The sequence below is a fragment of the Phalaenopsis equestris genome, unplaced genomic scaffold, assembly GCF_001263595.1.
Source record: "Phalaenopsis equestris unplaced genomic scaffold, ASM126359v1 Scaffold000194, whole genome shotgun sequence".
Classification (NCBI taxonomy): Eukaryota; Viridiplantae; Streptophyta; class Magnoliopsida; order Asparagales; family Orchidaceae; genus Phalaenopsis; species Phalaenopsis equestris.
Genome location: NW_018164636.1, coordinates 208,633 through 217,571, shown reverse-complemented (window position 1 = coordinate 217,571; position 8,939 = coordinate 208,633).

Sequence of the window (8,939 nt, the reverse complement as noted above, 5' to 3'; positions counted from 1 at the left end):
AATCCGTCTCCTCCATCTTGGTCAGCTCCCCCTTGTTCGAATTCTCATCTTGCAAGATTTCTTCATAAGTTTGTGGTTCTCCACCATTTTTCTATACAAGGTCGGGTTTTCTGCCTTTGGCGCTCTATCACTTTTCAGGAAATTGGCCTTCTTCTGCTTCTCCATAATACATCTCTGACTCATGTGTCATCGCATGAGTAAACCTGTAGTCATATATAGTATGTCAGTTTTTTTACCCCGAGCCAGTACTAATTCTCTTTTGGTAACTTTTCAGGTGTTATATGAGAACATTACCGAGTGACCCCCCTCATTGAGCTGCCCAACAAAGATGAGGTTTTTCTTCAACTTAGGAACGTGTCTGACCTTTTGCAAAATCCATTTGCTCTTGTTAGTTTGTGCAATATCAACGTCTCACATCCCCACCACGTCCAGAGCTTTTTCATCAGCCAAATATACCTTCCCAAAGTTACCTGCAATATAATTTCACATTAACTCCCGACGGGAAGATGTATGGAAGGAAGCCCCTGAATCCAGTATCCAGTTATCACAACAGAACTGTGAACTGCCAGACATAGTGTATCCTGTATATCTTCAGTTACAACATTAGCGCCATTATTATTCTTCTTCTTAGGATTCATGCAGTTTCTTTTTATGTGGCCAGCCTTGCCACATTTCCAGCAGGTTGTCATCTGACCAGACTTTGATTTTGATCTTCCTCTGTTTGAGTTCTTGTCATGCGATCTCTCTCTGGAATCAATATTCAACGCCGAACTTGAACACGAGGTCTCGCCAGAATCCTTCCTGCGCACCTCAGCCAAAATTAAATCACGAATATCATCATATTTCAACTTAGATTTATTCATCATCATGGTTTCACAGCTATTTGACAAAGAAGCCAACAATATCAGCGCACGTACCTCATCATCAAAAACAATTTCAACATATGACAATTGATTTGTGATAATATTGAAATCATTCAGGTGTTGAGCAACAGACACACCTTCCGCCATCTTCAGGTTGAATAAATTCATCAAGTGGACCTTGTTATTTGCCGATGACTTTTCATACATACCTAATAAAACCACCATGAGATCTGCAGTAGTCATCTCCATGATGACGTTGTGAGCAACTGATCTCGACAGGGTTAATCGTATAACCCCTAGAACCTGTCGATCCAACAAATTTCATTCCGCTTGGTCCATCTTTTTTGGTCGTTTTCTCAACAACGAAAGATGAAGTTTTTTCTCATAGAGGTAGTCCTCTATCTGCATCCTCCAGTAAGCAAAATCTGTGTCATTGAACTTCTCGATCCATGATGTCATCACTTCGTCTCTGCCCGTCGTTTTTTCTTTGAAACGTACCAAACAAGATCTGATACCAGTTGTTGTGAAAAACGATGACAATAATTTCTAGCAGGTTGTCATCTGACCAGACTTTGATTTTAATCTTCCTCTGTTTGAGTTCTTGTCATGCGATCTCTCTCTGAAATCAATATTCAACGCCGAACTTGAACACGAGGTCTCGTCAGAATCCTTCCTGCGCACCTCAGCCAAAATTAAATCACGAATATCATCATATTTCAACTTAGATTTACCTGCAGAACTACTAATTTTTATCCTCATGGCTTCACAGCTATTTGACAAAGAAGACAACAATATCAGCGCACATATTTCAGCTTAGATTTACCTGCAGAACTACTAACTTTCATCATCATGGTTTCACAGCTATTTGACAAAGAAGCCAACAATATCAGCGCACGTACCTCATCATCAAAAACAATTTCAACATATGACAATTGATTTGTGATAATATTGAAATCATTTATGTGTAGAGCAACAGACACGCCTTCCGCCATTTTCAAGTTGAATAGCTTTTTCATCAAGTGCACCTTGTTATTTGCCGATGACTTTTCATACATACCTAATAAAACCACCATGAGATCTGCAGTAGTCATCTCCATGATGACGTTGTGAGCAACTGATCTCGACAGGGTTAATCGTATAACCCCTAGAACCTGTCGATCCAACAAATTTCATTCCGCTTGGTCCATCTTTTTTGGTCGTTTTCTCAACAACGAAAGATGATGTTTTTTCCCATAGAGGTAGTCTTCTATCTGCATCCTCCAGTAAGCAAAATCTGTGCCATTGAACTTCTCGATCCATGATGTCATCACTTCGTCTCTGCCCATCGTTCTTCCTTAGATTCAAACGCAAGCTCTGATACCAGTTGTTGTGAAAAAAGACGGCAATAAAACAAAAATGTAACGAGTAAAATTGCATGCAGAAAAAACACCAGAGCGACACAAAGATTTACGTGGTTCAGCAAATTTGCCTACGTCCATGGAGCTGCAAAGGATTTTAATTCTTTGAGGAATTATACCGTCGAGCACCTCGACGTTTACAAGAAAATTTCTATTTTCTTCTCTCACTTCCTCTCTCTCTCTCTTCCTCTCTTTCTCTTAGCTCTCCAGAGAAAATGGCTTGATCTATTTCTATTTTCTTCTCTCACTTCCTCTCTCTCTCTCTTCCTCTCTTTCTCTTAGCTCTCAAGAGAATTTGGCTTGATCTTGCTTGGCTTGGCTTCTTCTTTAAGCCAAAAGAGGCTATTTATAGAAACCATGAGATCGGTAGGTGGGAGATAGGTGAGCGGTAAGTGGGTGTGGTGGGTGAGCAGTAGATGGGAAGGTAAGTGAGATTATTAATTAAAAACCTAATTAACAACATTTAATTAAGGTGGACCGAATCTCCACATTACCTAACAATATATGATGAAGGAAATTGCAAAAATTAATGCTATTGTAAATTTCCGAGAATACGGATATCGATCGATCTGTAATTTTTTAGGAAATTATAAGTTCGTTCTCATTGATTTTGGTATTCTCTTCACTTTTGCTACAATTTAGCTTCTCTTCTATCCACATTATAATTTTATTAATAAAAACGGCATCATCTTATCAAATAATTAAAAAGCACTTTCGAATTCTTGTGTTGCCATTGATGTCATGCATCATAACATTATATCATCTTTAAGAGACACAGTACACAATTTCTCAACTAGCTCCGTAATCTCCACGTATTTAGCTATTATTTTAATAAAAAATAACAATAATAGACATTTAGCCATATTATATGAGGAAATCATGTGCTTCAAATTCTAATTATAAAGTGAATATTCATAAAATATAACTATAAAATGAAAATAATAATTAGATATATTATTTTAGTCTCAAATTTGAAAAAAAAATAATAATGTCTTTGATTTAATAATCAAACTATTGATTACTGAGTATAGTACTAAAATCAAATTATTATAGCTTAAACTTCTAATAATATCATAATGTCGTTAGATGGTATCTACAATATTTGCTTTTAATTTATGAACATATTTTGTTTTAAAGTAAGGAAAAAGGTCAATTAAATTAGTAATAGTTTAATATATACATTTAGTCTATTTAACATGCAAGTCAAAAAAGAACTTTCAAATTTAGTTGAGGGGCCATTGGATTGGATATAAAATAACATTAGTATCTGTAAAGTGAGGATTTTAAAAATTTTGGCTTTGTTTGTAAGGAATTTTCAATGCCCGTCCTATCAATAATTTTTTTAGTATTTACCCAATGTTAGCGACTGCGAGCTGCCACCCCAACGGTATGGCCACTTATCATCATCATTCATCTCCTATATCTTTGGGCTTTACATTTTTTCACTTAGTAGAAACTATTACGTGCGTTGTCCACATATGCGGACGACAACTGTGATTTGACCACGTAACTGTACACAATGACATGTACATACAACTATTCACATGTAATATTTTCACTAGAACCAAATGGGAATAGACTTTTGGAAGCTCAGCTAGTCGTACGTAATGCACGATGATGCGACGTACAAGAACATTGACGTCATAAAAATGGCTGTTGAGTCTTCTTTAGTAACCGAAAATGACAAAATAGGATAACAAAGTCATATAATTCAAGATAAAGAATCAATATCTAATCAAACCTTTATGATTTCTTACTTCTATTATTAGCTTACGCCTGCCTATATATCTATTGAAAATGAAGCAATATTCCAAACATAGATGAATTCTATCGAGCGAATATAACTATGTCCTTCATAATGCATAACACTCTTAATTTTATTTAAGTGGTAATTAATTATTGAAACAGCAATGATTAGGGATAGTGGGCACGGTTTACTGTTCTATTCCCATAACACGTTATATTTTATTCTGAGCTTATTTATCTAAGCTTCTCGCCAATCTCCATAAGATAAAATAAGTCTAATTATAGCTTTATGAAGTTATTAATCATGATATAATGTTCTTAATTACTCATTATAACCTCAAAAGGTCAACGTAGCACTTAGATTTGGTGCTAAATACTAATCAGCCTTTCGGCCGGGACCGCTATGGTGAATGGATGCATGGGGTCTTCTTAATTTGTTTGTGGAGATTATAATTATCATTAACTATTATGATATACTTAGAAATAGATTGATCGACTTATAAATAATTATTCTCATATGTACTAATCAACTAAGTAAATAAAGTGGACATAAGGCGGTTTTTTCACATAGAAAGCCATTAATTATAATCATTATAGGAGAAAAATTATCGGACTTGGAAAGTTGAAATTTTGATGTTGCTAACAACATTCTTAACTTTGGGGATGCAATTAAGTTGGGTATAAGACGAAATCTTAATGTGTCGAATGAAACAATGTTGAAAGGTCAAGAAGTAATTGAGGGAAGGCAGGTAATATATAATTGGTCATTGTGCCCTCAACTCCTTAGGTTTTATTTTTGTTGGACCAGCTTCACGCGATGTGACCTTACAACCACCGTCATCCGATCTTCTATACCTAACATTATTGTCTTGCTGTTGTCATAACTATAAACCTACTCATTTACTCCGTATTTTTAACTATTAAGTTTTCCCATGGCTCATTTTCCTTTTGATCTAAGAAGTATCTCTAATTAAAAATTTGCTACCCTCTCCTCTAATTCTCCTCTTTTTCTAAAGACAACCATTTGAGAGATCCACAAATAAATCTTCAAATTGTTCTAATGCATCCCTAACAGACTCATATCGATAGATTAACGCCATGGATTACAGGCCATATATAATTGCCGACATATTTTGTGGTGATAAGTTTATAAGATTGGGATTATGATGTTCCTCTAAAAATGTTGAGCATGAAAATGCATCATCCAATATTCTCTTGATTTGACAAAAAAGTTCATCATAATTATTTTTAATATAAAAAATTAGCCAAAAAATGATAATTATTAGAAGTTTTATGGAGGTAATTTTAATAGTTATTATTAACAATAAGGTTTTGAAGTCATTTAAAAGAAACATAATTGTCATAAAATATCTATTATAATCACTAAAAAAAACTAATTAGATTTTCAATTTCATATTTCATTAAGTTCTTGATTGTTTTTTAAATAAAAGAGATGACCCCAAAAAATGATCGTGAGATACAAATGTCAATCTTTGATGTGCCTCAAGTGCGGAATGAGCGACCACAATTATCACAATCATAATTAGAGGGAAGACTCTCTTCAATCAAAATACTGGGTGTCAAATATTAGTGCCAAACAAACATCAAATAATGATGACTGCTATCTAGCCCTGATATTTGTCAACAATCAAAAGTTGTCGTGGATGGATTTGATGTGGGTCAATGATAAAAAAACGAGTGATACAAACAATGTATTTTGATAGTAGGCATCAATATGATTAGCAACTGACGCTGGTTGACAAATGAAAGCATGCATCATCATTGATCAACATTGAACACCAATGTTTGTCAATTATTGACATGGGATTGATTACAGGTAGAGATTTTAAATCCCTCACAGTTTTTAGATGCATCAAAATTAAAAACACTCCCATAAATATAAAAAAAATTCGGCTTTATCATAAAATTTTGAAGGATATTATAATAATTTTTCATAGGACAATCAAACAATTGATTTTAATTGGTTTTCTTTCATTAAACTTATATTTTTTGTTTCTTGGTGCCTCAATTAAATCAAAATTAAGCCATTATAGACTTATTAAATTAATCTCATCAAGACACTCTATTAAACAAACAACATACAAAATTTGTAGGATATATGACAACATTTATAGCCATGAGATGTTTGTAATTATGTGATTGAGTACTTCAATAATGCGTTTAAATTATTCAAGTTTATATCAAACCTATTTATAACAATTTTAGGTTGATTTAAGGTTCAGTAAAATAAATTGGGTAAATTGAAAATGAAATAAATATATATATATATAGTGCACATGCATGATATATATATATATATATATATATATGTATATTATAAGCTAATTTATATCGGTAGCTATTTGTCATTAATGTGAGTCCAAGCTGTAACCTCTGCCAAGGGATGATGAGATCCTCATTTGTCAACAATTTGATCTCACCCCATCACATGCAATTTATTATTTTTATATTACAAAATAATTTCTTTCAATCACGTGGACAAAATTTCAAGCCTTTTGAGGTCTAAATAATGCTGCGTAAAATTCTACAATGATAATGGTAGTTACGTCCAGTACTATTTTTGAGTTATAAATGTACAAATATTGTATGCTTTTCTGCATATACGTGTGTATAAAATAAAAATATTGAATCCATATGCCAAGGGTGTTATGCGAAAATAATATAGAAGTGTAGAAGTTCACACAACGGCAATTAAATACAAAAGACTTGCGTGGTTCGGTGTTGAATCTATTTATCGTTGTCCACGAGGAGAGAAATTTCACTGGCATCGGATGGGAAGAAATGAAGATGGCTTGGAGTTATAACTCAACACTTTTATCACCATGTATCTCTTATAAGCACTAAGTCCTCATTTATAAAGGAGAATTATAACATATAAAGAAAGGAACTAAACAGGAAACAAATCAAATAAAATAAACTTGTGAAATAAAAGTCATAAATACAACAATCCCAACCACATATATTACTTCCAGATACGTGAGACATGATCAACTGAGCTCCAAGTCCAATTCAGTTGCACTAAGATGGGTGCATATGTATCTCCCTCCCGAAGGGATAAAGCTTCACGCAGTTCTTCAAAATGCCCTCCCAGGCAATCAATCCTGAGCTTGATTGTTCAATTAATTCCTAATAGGTAAATTTCTGGAGTGTTAGTACCTTCTTGAGCATGTTTGGTGAATTCTCTTTTGTATATATCTTCTTCAACATAACATTGCATTCCTTAATCAAGTCCCGAACAAAATTATAACTCACATTAATGTGTTTGGTACGATTATGATGAATTGGATTTTTGACCAAGAATATCATACTCTGACTGTCAAAAAACATCTTTAGAGACTCCTGATCAATTCTTAAGTCATCTACTAGGCCCTGCATCCATATTGCTTCTTTGAACGCTTCTGTAACTCCCATGTACCCAACCTAAGAAGTACAAAGCAGCAGTAGACTGTAAAATGACCTCCAACTGACTGGACTTCCTGGCAATGTGAATAAATAGCCTTGAGGTTACAAAATCAACACTTTCTTACCATACAACTCTTATAATCACTGAGTCCTCTTTTGCAGAGGAGGCTTAGAGCATATAAAAAAAGAAACTAAAATGGAAACCAATCAAAAAAAATAAATCCATAAATATAACAAAGGGCTCTTCAATAGTTTAGTTTTGCAACAATCTCGGAAACAGTTATTGTTAAAATGAAGGATAAAATTATCAAAATTACACAAATAATGCATTTGATTGACACTTTCACCAACTTTTATTTTGACAAAATTAATATTATCTTTATATATATCTTTGCCTTGCTCCCAAAATTATATATTTTTTTGGGAGCAAGGGTCTCTTTGTTGCACTTGTAGTGTTTGAATAAATATCTATTAAGTTGTTGCAGAAGAAATTATTGTTTCAAAATTATGTTAGCTATAACCGCACAAATTCAAATTACAAAATACAGCTTCTCATCATAACTTTTTTTTAAAAATAGGTAAAATATAAATTTGTCAAAACAATATATAATATAATACAACATCTCAACATCACCTCATCACAGTTTCAAACGCACGCAACATCTCCTCATCACTGTTTCAAACACACCAAATCAAATTGTGCATTGACCGGAGTTCCAACCGGTTTGAAGCATATCGACACTCATTGACGGGAAAATTATTACGTCCTAATGAGATAAGTGCGGATGGGTTCGGATTTGGTGGTATTTTGATAGTATTAATGGTATTGAAGTACAAATCACGGTCAATACTATCTAAATACAATCAACCACCAATATCATCTAAATATCGAACATAATAATTGCTCTGATTGGACCAGCGGTCACTTTCCGAGATCAATCGCACAGATTTGGTCATTTAATTTGATGGGGCTCGCTTTGACCCGGTTGGCCCATAAATTATTAGCCATTTATTTCAGCCATACCATTTCTGCTGAATGCTCACACACCGCTTAGAATTTCATTTTCAGGGCATTCAAGCTTTATTACAATGGCAGGGTTGCTAAATTTGAAATTTTGTGGGTTGATTCTGTAATCTTTCAATTGCAAGCCAACAGGTTGTATTATGTGGGTTCAATTTGTGTATTTAGCTAAATAAAATAGTTATATTTTTAAATTTAAATATAAATTTTAAAATAATGACATGTATGATGTGGTAGCTAAATGTTAGATAAAACAACTATTTCAAAATCAAATTTATGCCATGTGCCCTATTCTAATTTTAAATTAAATGATAATATGCATGATGTGATAGTTTTTTAAATTCAGTTGAATTTGTAGAATGCTATGCTAACTAATGCATAACCCAATCATCTAAATGAATTGGCATACTTGTACACCAAAGTTCATCTAAGTTAAAGTAAAAGTTTAAATTGGTTTGTCCAATTTTTTGGCCATGATCAACTTATTTC